This window comes from Macrotis lagotis, chromosome 7 (assembly GCF_037893015.1).
Source record: "Macrotis lagotis isolate mMagLag1 chromosome 7, bilby.v1.9.chrom.fasta, whole genome shotgun sequence".
In the NCBI taxonomy this organism is placed as follows: domain Eukaryota; kingdom Metazoa; phylum Chordata; class Mammalia; order Peramelemorphia; family Peramelidae; genus Macrotis; species Macrotis lagotis.
In genome coordinates this window covers 189,980,216-189,988,636 of record NC_133664.1, presented here as the reverse complement: position 1 = coordinate 189,988,636, position 8,421 = coordinate 189,980,216, and the positions used below count along the sequence as shown (strand labels likewise).

The 8,421-nt window shown below is 33.8% G+C and overlaps 1 long non-coding RNA gene across 4 annotated transcripts in view; it reads left to right on the top strand.

Moving 5' to 3' along the window:
- The window catches only part of LOC141493233 (uncharacterized), a 45,966-nt gene extending 44,004 nt beyond the window's left edge, over window positions 1-1,962 (top strand). For all 4 annotated transcript variants that reach the window (XR_012470155.1, XR_012470156.1, XR_012470157.1 and 1 more), the window contains one exon: window positions 4-1,962. This is a non-coding gene — a long non-coding RNA (uncharacterized LOC141493233). The remainder of the gene's footprint in view (window positions 1-3) is intronic.
- Window positions 1,963-8,421: the final 6,459 nt, after the last annotated feature.

Sequence of the window (8,421 nt, the reverse complement as noted above, 5' to 3'; positions counted from 1 at the left end):
TAGAAACAGACGTGATACTCCAAGCAGCCAAGGAAAGACCAGAGAATTTCTACAAGGAAGACTTTCAAACTCTATCCTGCAATTTTAAATCTAGAACGACGAGGAACCTTATGGGTCATCTGGTCCAACCCACTCATGCTGATTAGGAAACTGAGAATCAGTGTCTTATCCAAGACCACACAGGTTGTAGATGGCAGAAAGGAGATTTAAATCCAGATCCTCTAACCCCAATGTTAGCATTTTCCCCGTGATCCCACAATAAATGCTGCATCCTAAATCATAGCACCTAGAATTGAAAGCAACTTGAGAAATCATTTATAGGCCGCCAGGTCCTTCCTCTCCTTCCTCCCCTCACTTTTGTTTTTTTTTTATTTTTTGGCAGATGAAGAAAACAAGAGTTGGTACGTTAAAATAGAATTAGGAGGCTATATTAAAAAGTCACTAGAGTTGAAAAACGGCAGTATGAAATGTAATTTAAACCCAGGTCCTTTGACTACAGATGTCGCTCTTCTCACTTATTGGGTTGTAGTCATGCACCATGCAGTTTTTTTCCTAATGAGGAAATTGTACTCTAAATTGAGACACCTGCCAACTCAAGGCTAACTTCAGCTTTCAAAATGCCAAATGGCTTCTGATACGGACCTGTAAAGATAAAGATCTATGCTTTTGTTAAGATTACATGGAAGATAAACCAGTGTAAGTAGGAACAAGAAAGGTACACATTTTGTGCCTTGCTATTGTTTTGCTGTTAGGTTTAAAGGAATCAGGAAAAAAAAAAGAAAGGTCAAGGTTTGAGATTTTAACATTTAACATTTAACAAAACCTTCAATTCTTGGAATTTTGATGTAACTTCCAAGTCTCAGAATCCAAAGGACACAGAGTAAACAATGAATTCATTAAATACTAACTGACCTAAAATTAGACTTTAATAAATCTGAATGTACTGTTTCTTATAGATAAATTAATTTAACTGTTTCAGAACTTATAGTATTGAAGGCAATATTCTAATCCACATTTCTTAAATGTAAGCATTTGACTCCAGTGGTAATGGCAAATTGTTAGTTTCTACAAGGATTTTCTCACAAGGAGACCAGCATTACTGGATCAGAGTATATAAAGTATAAGAAGAAAGCCAAGCAAAGGGGCTAAGTTGTGAAGGGTTTGACTGCCAAGCAGAGGGTTTTATATTTGATCCTGCAGGTGATAGTGAATCAATGAAATTTATTGAATAGAGCTAGGACATGACATGTTCAAATCTGTGCCAGTTGATTGAAAGATGAAATACATTGAGGAAAGACAGGCTGACGAAAGAGCCGGCTATTGCCCTAGTTCAGACATGAGATGATGAGAGTCTGAACGGGAATCAGGAGGCATATTCTAGAGACATTTCAAAAGTGAAAAAGAGAGACCTTGTCAAAAGGTATGATATGCAGATGAGGTGAGAAATAGTGAAGAGTCAGGGATGACCAATTGGAAGCCTTATGGAACTGGAACAATGTTGGTTTTCTTGAATGTAATGGGGAATTAGAATTCAAGTGCTATCTTCTTCAAGAGACCTTTTCTGATTAACCAACTTGTAGAATTCCCCCTATTACCCAACCCCCTGAAAAATAATTTTGCATTTATTTTTTATGTTCTGTATTTACTCTTCTATGAACATGTACTATACCACCACCACCCATCAATAAAATGTGAGTTCCTTAAAGACAAATGCTTAAGGACAAATTTATCCTGTAATTAGCTTGTTTTTTGCAAATTTGTTTGCATGTTGTCTCCACATTAGATACATTCTTAAGTTCCATGAGAATAGAGACTGTTTTGTCTCTTTTCTGCTTAGTTAGCAGAATGTCTAGCACATGATCAAATGTTTGTTGATTGGTTGATTTATATTTCTTTTCCCAGTGCCAGCACAATGTCTACCTCATCATTAACACTTAATAAATGCTTATTGATAACTATCAATTGATTGACTTATTTATGCTAAAGTCATGCTGCTCTTTATGAGCAGTACTTCATATTTAAATGCTCTCTAATGAAATGTTCTAAAGTTCTATTAAGATTTAAAGTCAAAATCATTGACATAGAGTAGATTCAGTTCCCTTTCATTTTTTAAAATGGGAACATTTCCCCTTCATCATTACTCTGTTTTTCAAATATCTTTCAAATATCACTGATGGCAATTAAAGAACACTTGCAGTTCTTTTAGTAACTAAGGATCTAGTTAATTCCTGGCCAGGTGACATGAGCTCAACTTGTACAGTTACATCCTGTTTTGCTACCTTCTTATTTCATTTTGGGTATCAACTCTCTATTAGCCATATTTGTTCCATCCATTCCAGTAATTCATTTTTGGCAGAGAAAAGAGAAGCAAAAGAAGCCTTGAGCAACTCCACCTTCTCTCTGAGGTCAGTTATTATCATCTCATCCACCCTTCAGTAGTGATCCTATAAATATTAATACTATAATCCTTAAGGGAATCTTTTCTTTTGGAAGTTCATTTCATTAGTTTTGTTATTAAACCCCTAAAATATACCACATATGCCCCCAAGTTTAGGGAATATATATATATATCTATATATATCTATATCTATATCTATATCTATATCTATATATATATACACACACAAAGATACACACACACACACACACACACACACACACACACATATATATATATTCATTTTTTAGTCATGAGCACTGATTTGGTCAGTGGTGATAATACCTAGAAAATATTTATTTTGTCATCTCTGAGGTACCAGCTCACACCTCTCAAATTGGCCAATATGATTAGAAAGGAAAATGATCAATGACAGGAAGGGATGTGGGAAAACCGGGACACTAATGGATTAATGGTGGAGTTGTGAACTGATTCAACCTTTCTGGAGAGCAATTTGGAATTATGCCCAATTGGCAATAAAAATATGCATGCTCTTTGATCTAGCAATATCACTATTGGGTCTATATCATGAATAGATCATGAAAACGGGTAAAAATCCCATATGTATAAAAATATTCATAGCAGCTCTTTTTTTAGTAGCAAAGTATTGGAAATTAAGAGAATGCTCATCAATTGGGTAATGGGTAAAAATAGATTGTGGTATATGTATGTGATGGGACTCTTATTGTTCTATAAAAGCTCATGAGGGACAAGATTTCAGAAAAGCCTAGGAAGACATGCATGAATTAATGCTGAGTGAAATGAACAGAACCAGAAGAACATTATACACATTAACAATAACATGGGATGATGATCAACCATGATGGACTTGTTAATTTCAGTAGAATAATAATCAAAGACAATTTATATTTTTCCAAAGACAATTTAAAAAGACTTGTGATGGAAAATAACATCCAAATCCAGAGAAGGAACTATGGAGCTGAAAAGAAGACCAAGGCTTCTTACCTTCAACTTTTAAAAGTTGTCTTATGTATTATGTCATTTTTTTCTTTCTAATGTTTTCTTTCTTCCATTTGGATCTGATTCTTCTCTCACATGTTCAATATCAAACTGTATTTGGCATGGTTATAAATACAGAGCATATATCAGTTTGTTTTCTGTCAGAGGGAAGAGGGAGGGAAAAATTGTAAAACCCAAAATCTTACAAAAAAAGATTGACTAAAAACATCCTTTGCATGCAGTTGGAAAAACAAATGAAAATATTTAAATTAAAAAGACAATAATAAATGTGAGAATTTATAATTTTAATTGTAATAAAGGGAATGGTGTTCAGTTAGGAACTATCCATGCCAGAGCAGTGCATTCAATAAGATGAACTGATTATTACAAATTTGTAATATTATTATTATTAATAATTAATATTATTTAATTACTATTATTTATTCATATGCAGGTTATCTGCTATTCTAGTTCCCCTGAAATCTGATGATTGGGTGAAACTATTTTATGACTTTTCTATTTTTTATTTTTACTTCCATCATTTTGCATATTCTCAGTTCTGGCAAGAACTTTAATCTAACATCCACCTGCAAATAAATGAAGCCATTAGAGAGAGTAAATGCTTTGCCCATTATCTCTGTTGCTTTCTTAGCAGATGTAAACAGTAAATAAAAATTAGAAACTGAAACAAACAGAATTTCCTATGATAATAAAGAATAAAGGTGCTAGCTGGCTTTCAGTTTGCTTTTATTTGTGGATTTTTCGAATATTGGGCTCCCATCCTTATTAGCGCGGATTCAGAGATTCTCCAAAAAAGGCAATGAGGGAGTTTTATTTTAGCAGACCAAAGAAATGGTTGTTTGGTCTAGTTGCTTGGTATTCTGCTTTATTAGTGTCCTCATTTAAACCACTTTGGAACATGCTACTTTGGAATCAGCTTAATAAAAGTGTTACATAAACTAGTAATCAAAACAGCATGTTAGAAATTCACTTTTGTGGAGTTTTTTGGAAATGGGAGAAGAAATTTAATTTTTCTTGGTGGAAAGAGGTAGCATATAAATATACTGGGATTCACAAGATTTGACTAGCCATGTGATTGATCAATCAGTTGATCAACAAATACTTATTAAGCACCACCTATGAGTTAGCTACTGTAGTAGGTCCTGGACAGTAAGACAAAAGTTCTCAAGGAGCATATATTTTAACAGTGGAGAAAATATATACACTTGTAAAAATATAAAGAAGAAATATATGCAAAAGAATTGCTAACTGAATATAAGATAAATAGAAAGTAGTTAGAAAAAAAGGCAGTTGTAGTTGGGGGGGATCAGGAAATGTGCATAATGTGTATAATGTTCTTCTGATTCTACTCATTTCACTCAGCATCAATTCATGCATTGTGTAGGTGGCAGTGCTTGAACATCCTTAAAATATGTTAGTGGTTTTATGAGACAGGAATTAGGAAGGAGTAAATTTTAGGTACAGAAATGGGAAGTGGAATGCATTGTATAAAGAATAGGCAGAAGTCCAGTTTGATTGATCATACAGAGAAGAATAATGTGTAATGAGGTATGGGACCACATTCTAAAAAGCTAAATAGAATTTTTTTTGACGCTAGCATTTGATTAACTTTATTTAATTTTTTTCCAGTTATACACAGAGGCATTTTTCCACATTCATTCTTTTGCAAGCTTTAGAGTTCCACATTATTCTACCACCCTTCTTTCCCCTCTCCCTATGACAATGAATAATCTTATATGGTTTGTACATGTACAATTGTGGTTTAACATTTTCCATACTATTTATCTTGTGAAAGAGGAATTAGAACCAAGGGTTGGGGGAAAACCAGAAGAAATAAAAAAAAATTTTTAAAGTATGCGTAGTATACTTTGCTCTGCATTCAGATTCCATACTTTCCCCCCCACCCCGGATATGGATGGCATTTTCCATAACAGGGCCTGAGGGTCCTGTTATGGAAAATGCCATCCACATCTAAACAGAAAAAATTTAAAGCTAAACAAGGAAATTTATATTTGCTCCTAAAGGCAATAGGGGACCACTAAAATTATTGTGTAGGGCAGTGTTTCAGTAGATCTGAGCTTAAGGCAAACATATTTGTCAACTGAGTGAAGGATGAATTGGAGTGTAGAGAGAGACTTGAGGCTGGGAGGCCATTATAAAAGTCTAGGGGAGAGTTGAGGAAGTCCTAGATTAAGACAGTGATTATGTGAATAGAGACAAGTAGGATTTGAGAGATTTACTCCTTTGGAAGTAGCTCCACCTTGATTCTTTCTTAAAGGGCAACATTTAATTGAATCACATGGAATTAAAGATAAATTAAGAAAGCTAACAACAGAAAGAAGGAGCAGAAACAAAAGCTTGGCCTTCCTTGCCAATTTCAGAAATACTGCCCATGATGACATTCTCTGCCAAAAGGCAGAGATAATTAAAATTAAAACTTAGCATAAAGGTCTCTCTTAGAAATCTGCATCAAACCTCAGTGATGTTTGTGAGTGATGAGAAAGGCTTGCAGTTTGCTTTCTTGATCTATTAATGCAAAAAAAAATCTCTTTGAGCCTTAAATCCATCACATCCTTCAACCCTTACAGAACAATTGCCAAAACTTTTGTAAGAAGGGCAGTTCCCAGGAATGGGATGTCCATTACCTTTGCTGTTTTCATATCATGATGTTTTGCAGAGTGGCTAATTCATAAAACTCTTGGAAAGGGAACTCTTTTATTTTCCAGTGCACTCTGCAGTACGACTGCCTATTGGCACCTTTTAAAAATGTTAGTAACAGAAGATACAGCTACAGTGCCTAGAATATTTAAAAGAGATACTTAGGTCCTCCTTGGCTCTGCCACTAACTGCATGACCTTGGACAAGTCACTTAAGTTTTCTGGATCTCAGTTTTCTTAAAAAAGTAAAGGGATTCTTCTACATTTTTTTCTATGGTTTTTTCAATTCTAATAATTTAGAATTTTTGGCCAGGCCATTTATCTATTGAGGAATAGCTCTTAAAAATATTTTTAAGAAAAACAAAAGAAATACATAAAGTGAATGTTTTGAAAAAATCTGATAAAATATGCAGTATTTCATAACTGTGAATGAGCCCTCTTCCCTTCCTCCTTACCTTTTCTGTAAATATTCTTGAAGGTTTATGAACATTAATTGGTCATAGTACACATGCTTATATTGTAAATAGGCCTCATATTTGATATTTGGGACAACAAGGCTTGAAGCCATCAAAATTTCAGCAGCCCCATATGTAGGAGCTTATTATTGTCTGTGGGGAAATCTCTGATGGGATAGTTCTCATAAACTAAGGGACATCATAAAACACTAATTCAAACATTTTCTTAACCCACCAAAAGCCAATTTTAGATTCCTGGATTCATATCCAAAAACTTCATAATATTTATTGAATACTGAGTTCAGGACTGTTTCTAGAAGCCCAATGCTTTTCAATGGCAAAAAAGAAGTCAATGTAAAGACACTGATGCACATCATGAAATTTCAGCTAAAACAAAAGTTCTTTTTTTTATTCCCACTTAGAAGAAGGAAGTGGCTCATAATTACATTAGGGAAGCTTAGGTACATTACCATTTTAGGAGTCATTCAACTGTTAGCTGAAAAATTTCTTGAACATCCAATTATTTGCATTTTGTGAACATCACTGTAATCTGGAACAGTAGTCTAAGCTTCTTAAAGCCCTATAAAAGGACTAAACATTTGGTTCATACCAAATTAAGAAAAAGAGACAGCATGGGAAAATGGATAGACAGCTGATCTTGGAAAGATAAGGCCAAGGTCAAGTTCTACCTATGATAAATATTTTCTTTGTAACTCTGGACAAGTCACTTAACTTCTTAGGGCTATAGACAACTCTAATACCAGGGAAAGGTAATGACTTGCATTGGTAGCAACTTTCTTCTGGGGATTCTCTATAGCAATGAAATCATGAGTCTAGTGCATAAGTAAAGTAAAACATCTAGTTGGAGAAATAAGAAAAACTGGCTACTTTCTCTTTTACTTTCTTAAGTACATTCAATTCTTATTTCCTTACTATCTAGATAGCAGCTCTACTACCAATCAGAAAATTCTTTCTCTATTGTTAACCAGTGATCTCTGCTAATAAATTTAATGTCTTCTTGAATTCCATTGTTGACTTTTATAGAGTATTTTATAATGTGATTAATTTTTTATTTTACTCTGTGTTACTTGGGTATTGAATGCATGCTTCTAACACTTCGCTAATTACTCAACATTTATTTTTGTGCTATAAATATATTACATATATATGTATATGTAATATGTATATATCTGTGAAAATGTTATGGCCCCCAAGCAGAATGTAAGCTCCTTAAATGGAAAGAATATATCCCTTTTTTATACCATCAGCATCAAACATAATGCCTAGAAAATAAGGTACTTAGTGTGTGTTGCTTGGAACAGAAATACATCTTGATTTTGGGTCAAAAATATAAGAAAGCTATCAAATACTATATGTGAAAATTTTTAATTTTAATACAATAATATTAAATGGTATATAGTAATAAAGGTAATATAACACTGGAATTATTTTAATATCATAAAATTAATGGTGGGGTAATGCTTTTTTCATGCAGGGCAAAGTGCTAAAGAATTAGAATTATTGGGGGGGCGGGGAGAAAAACAAGCATTAGCCAGAAATTAAGAGATCTAGGATTCTTGGCTTGATTCTCTCACAATTATTTGTATAACCTTATATAAAACATTTAACTCACTGAGGCTCTTTTTTTACCATCACTAAAATGAGATTATTGGACCATAGTATTTTATATTCTCTTACAGATTTTGATTCTATGCATAAATCTGAAATCAATTCATTTGTCATGCCTTTCTACCTAATCTCTTCCATACCACTCCCCCCTTACACACACACACACACACACACACACACACACACACACACACACACACACACAAATTTTTTTTCCAGGAGTGAAGCTTTATCAGGAATGCAAGAAATAGGAGGTGACTCA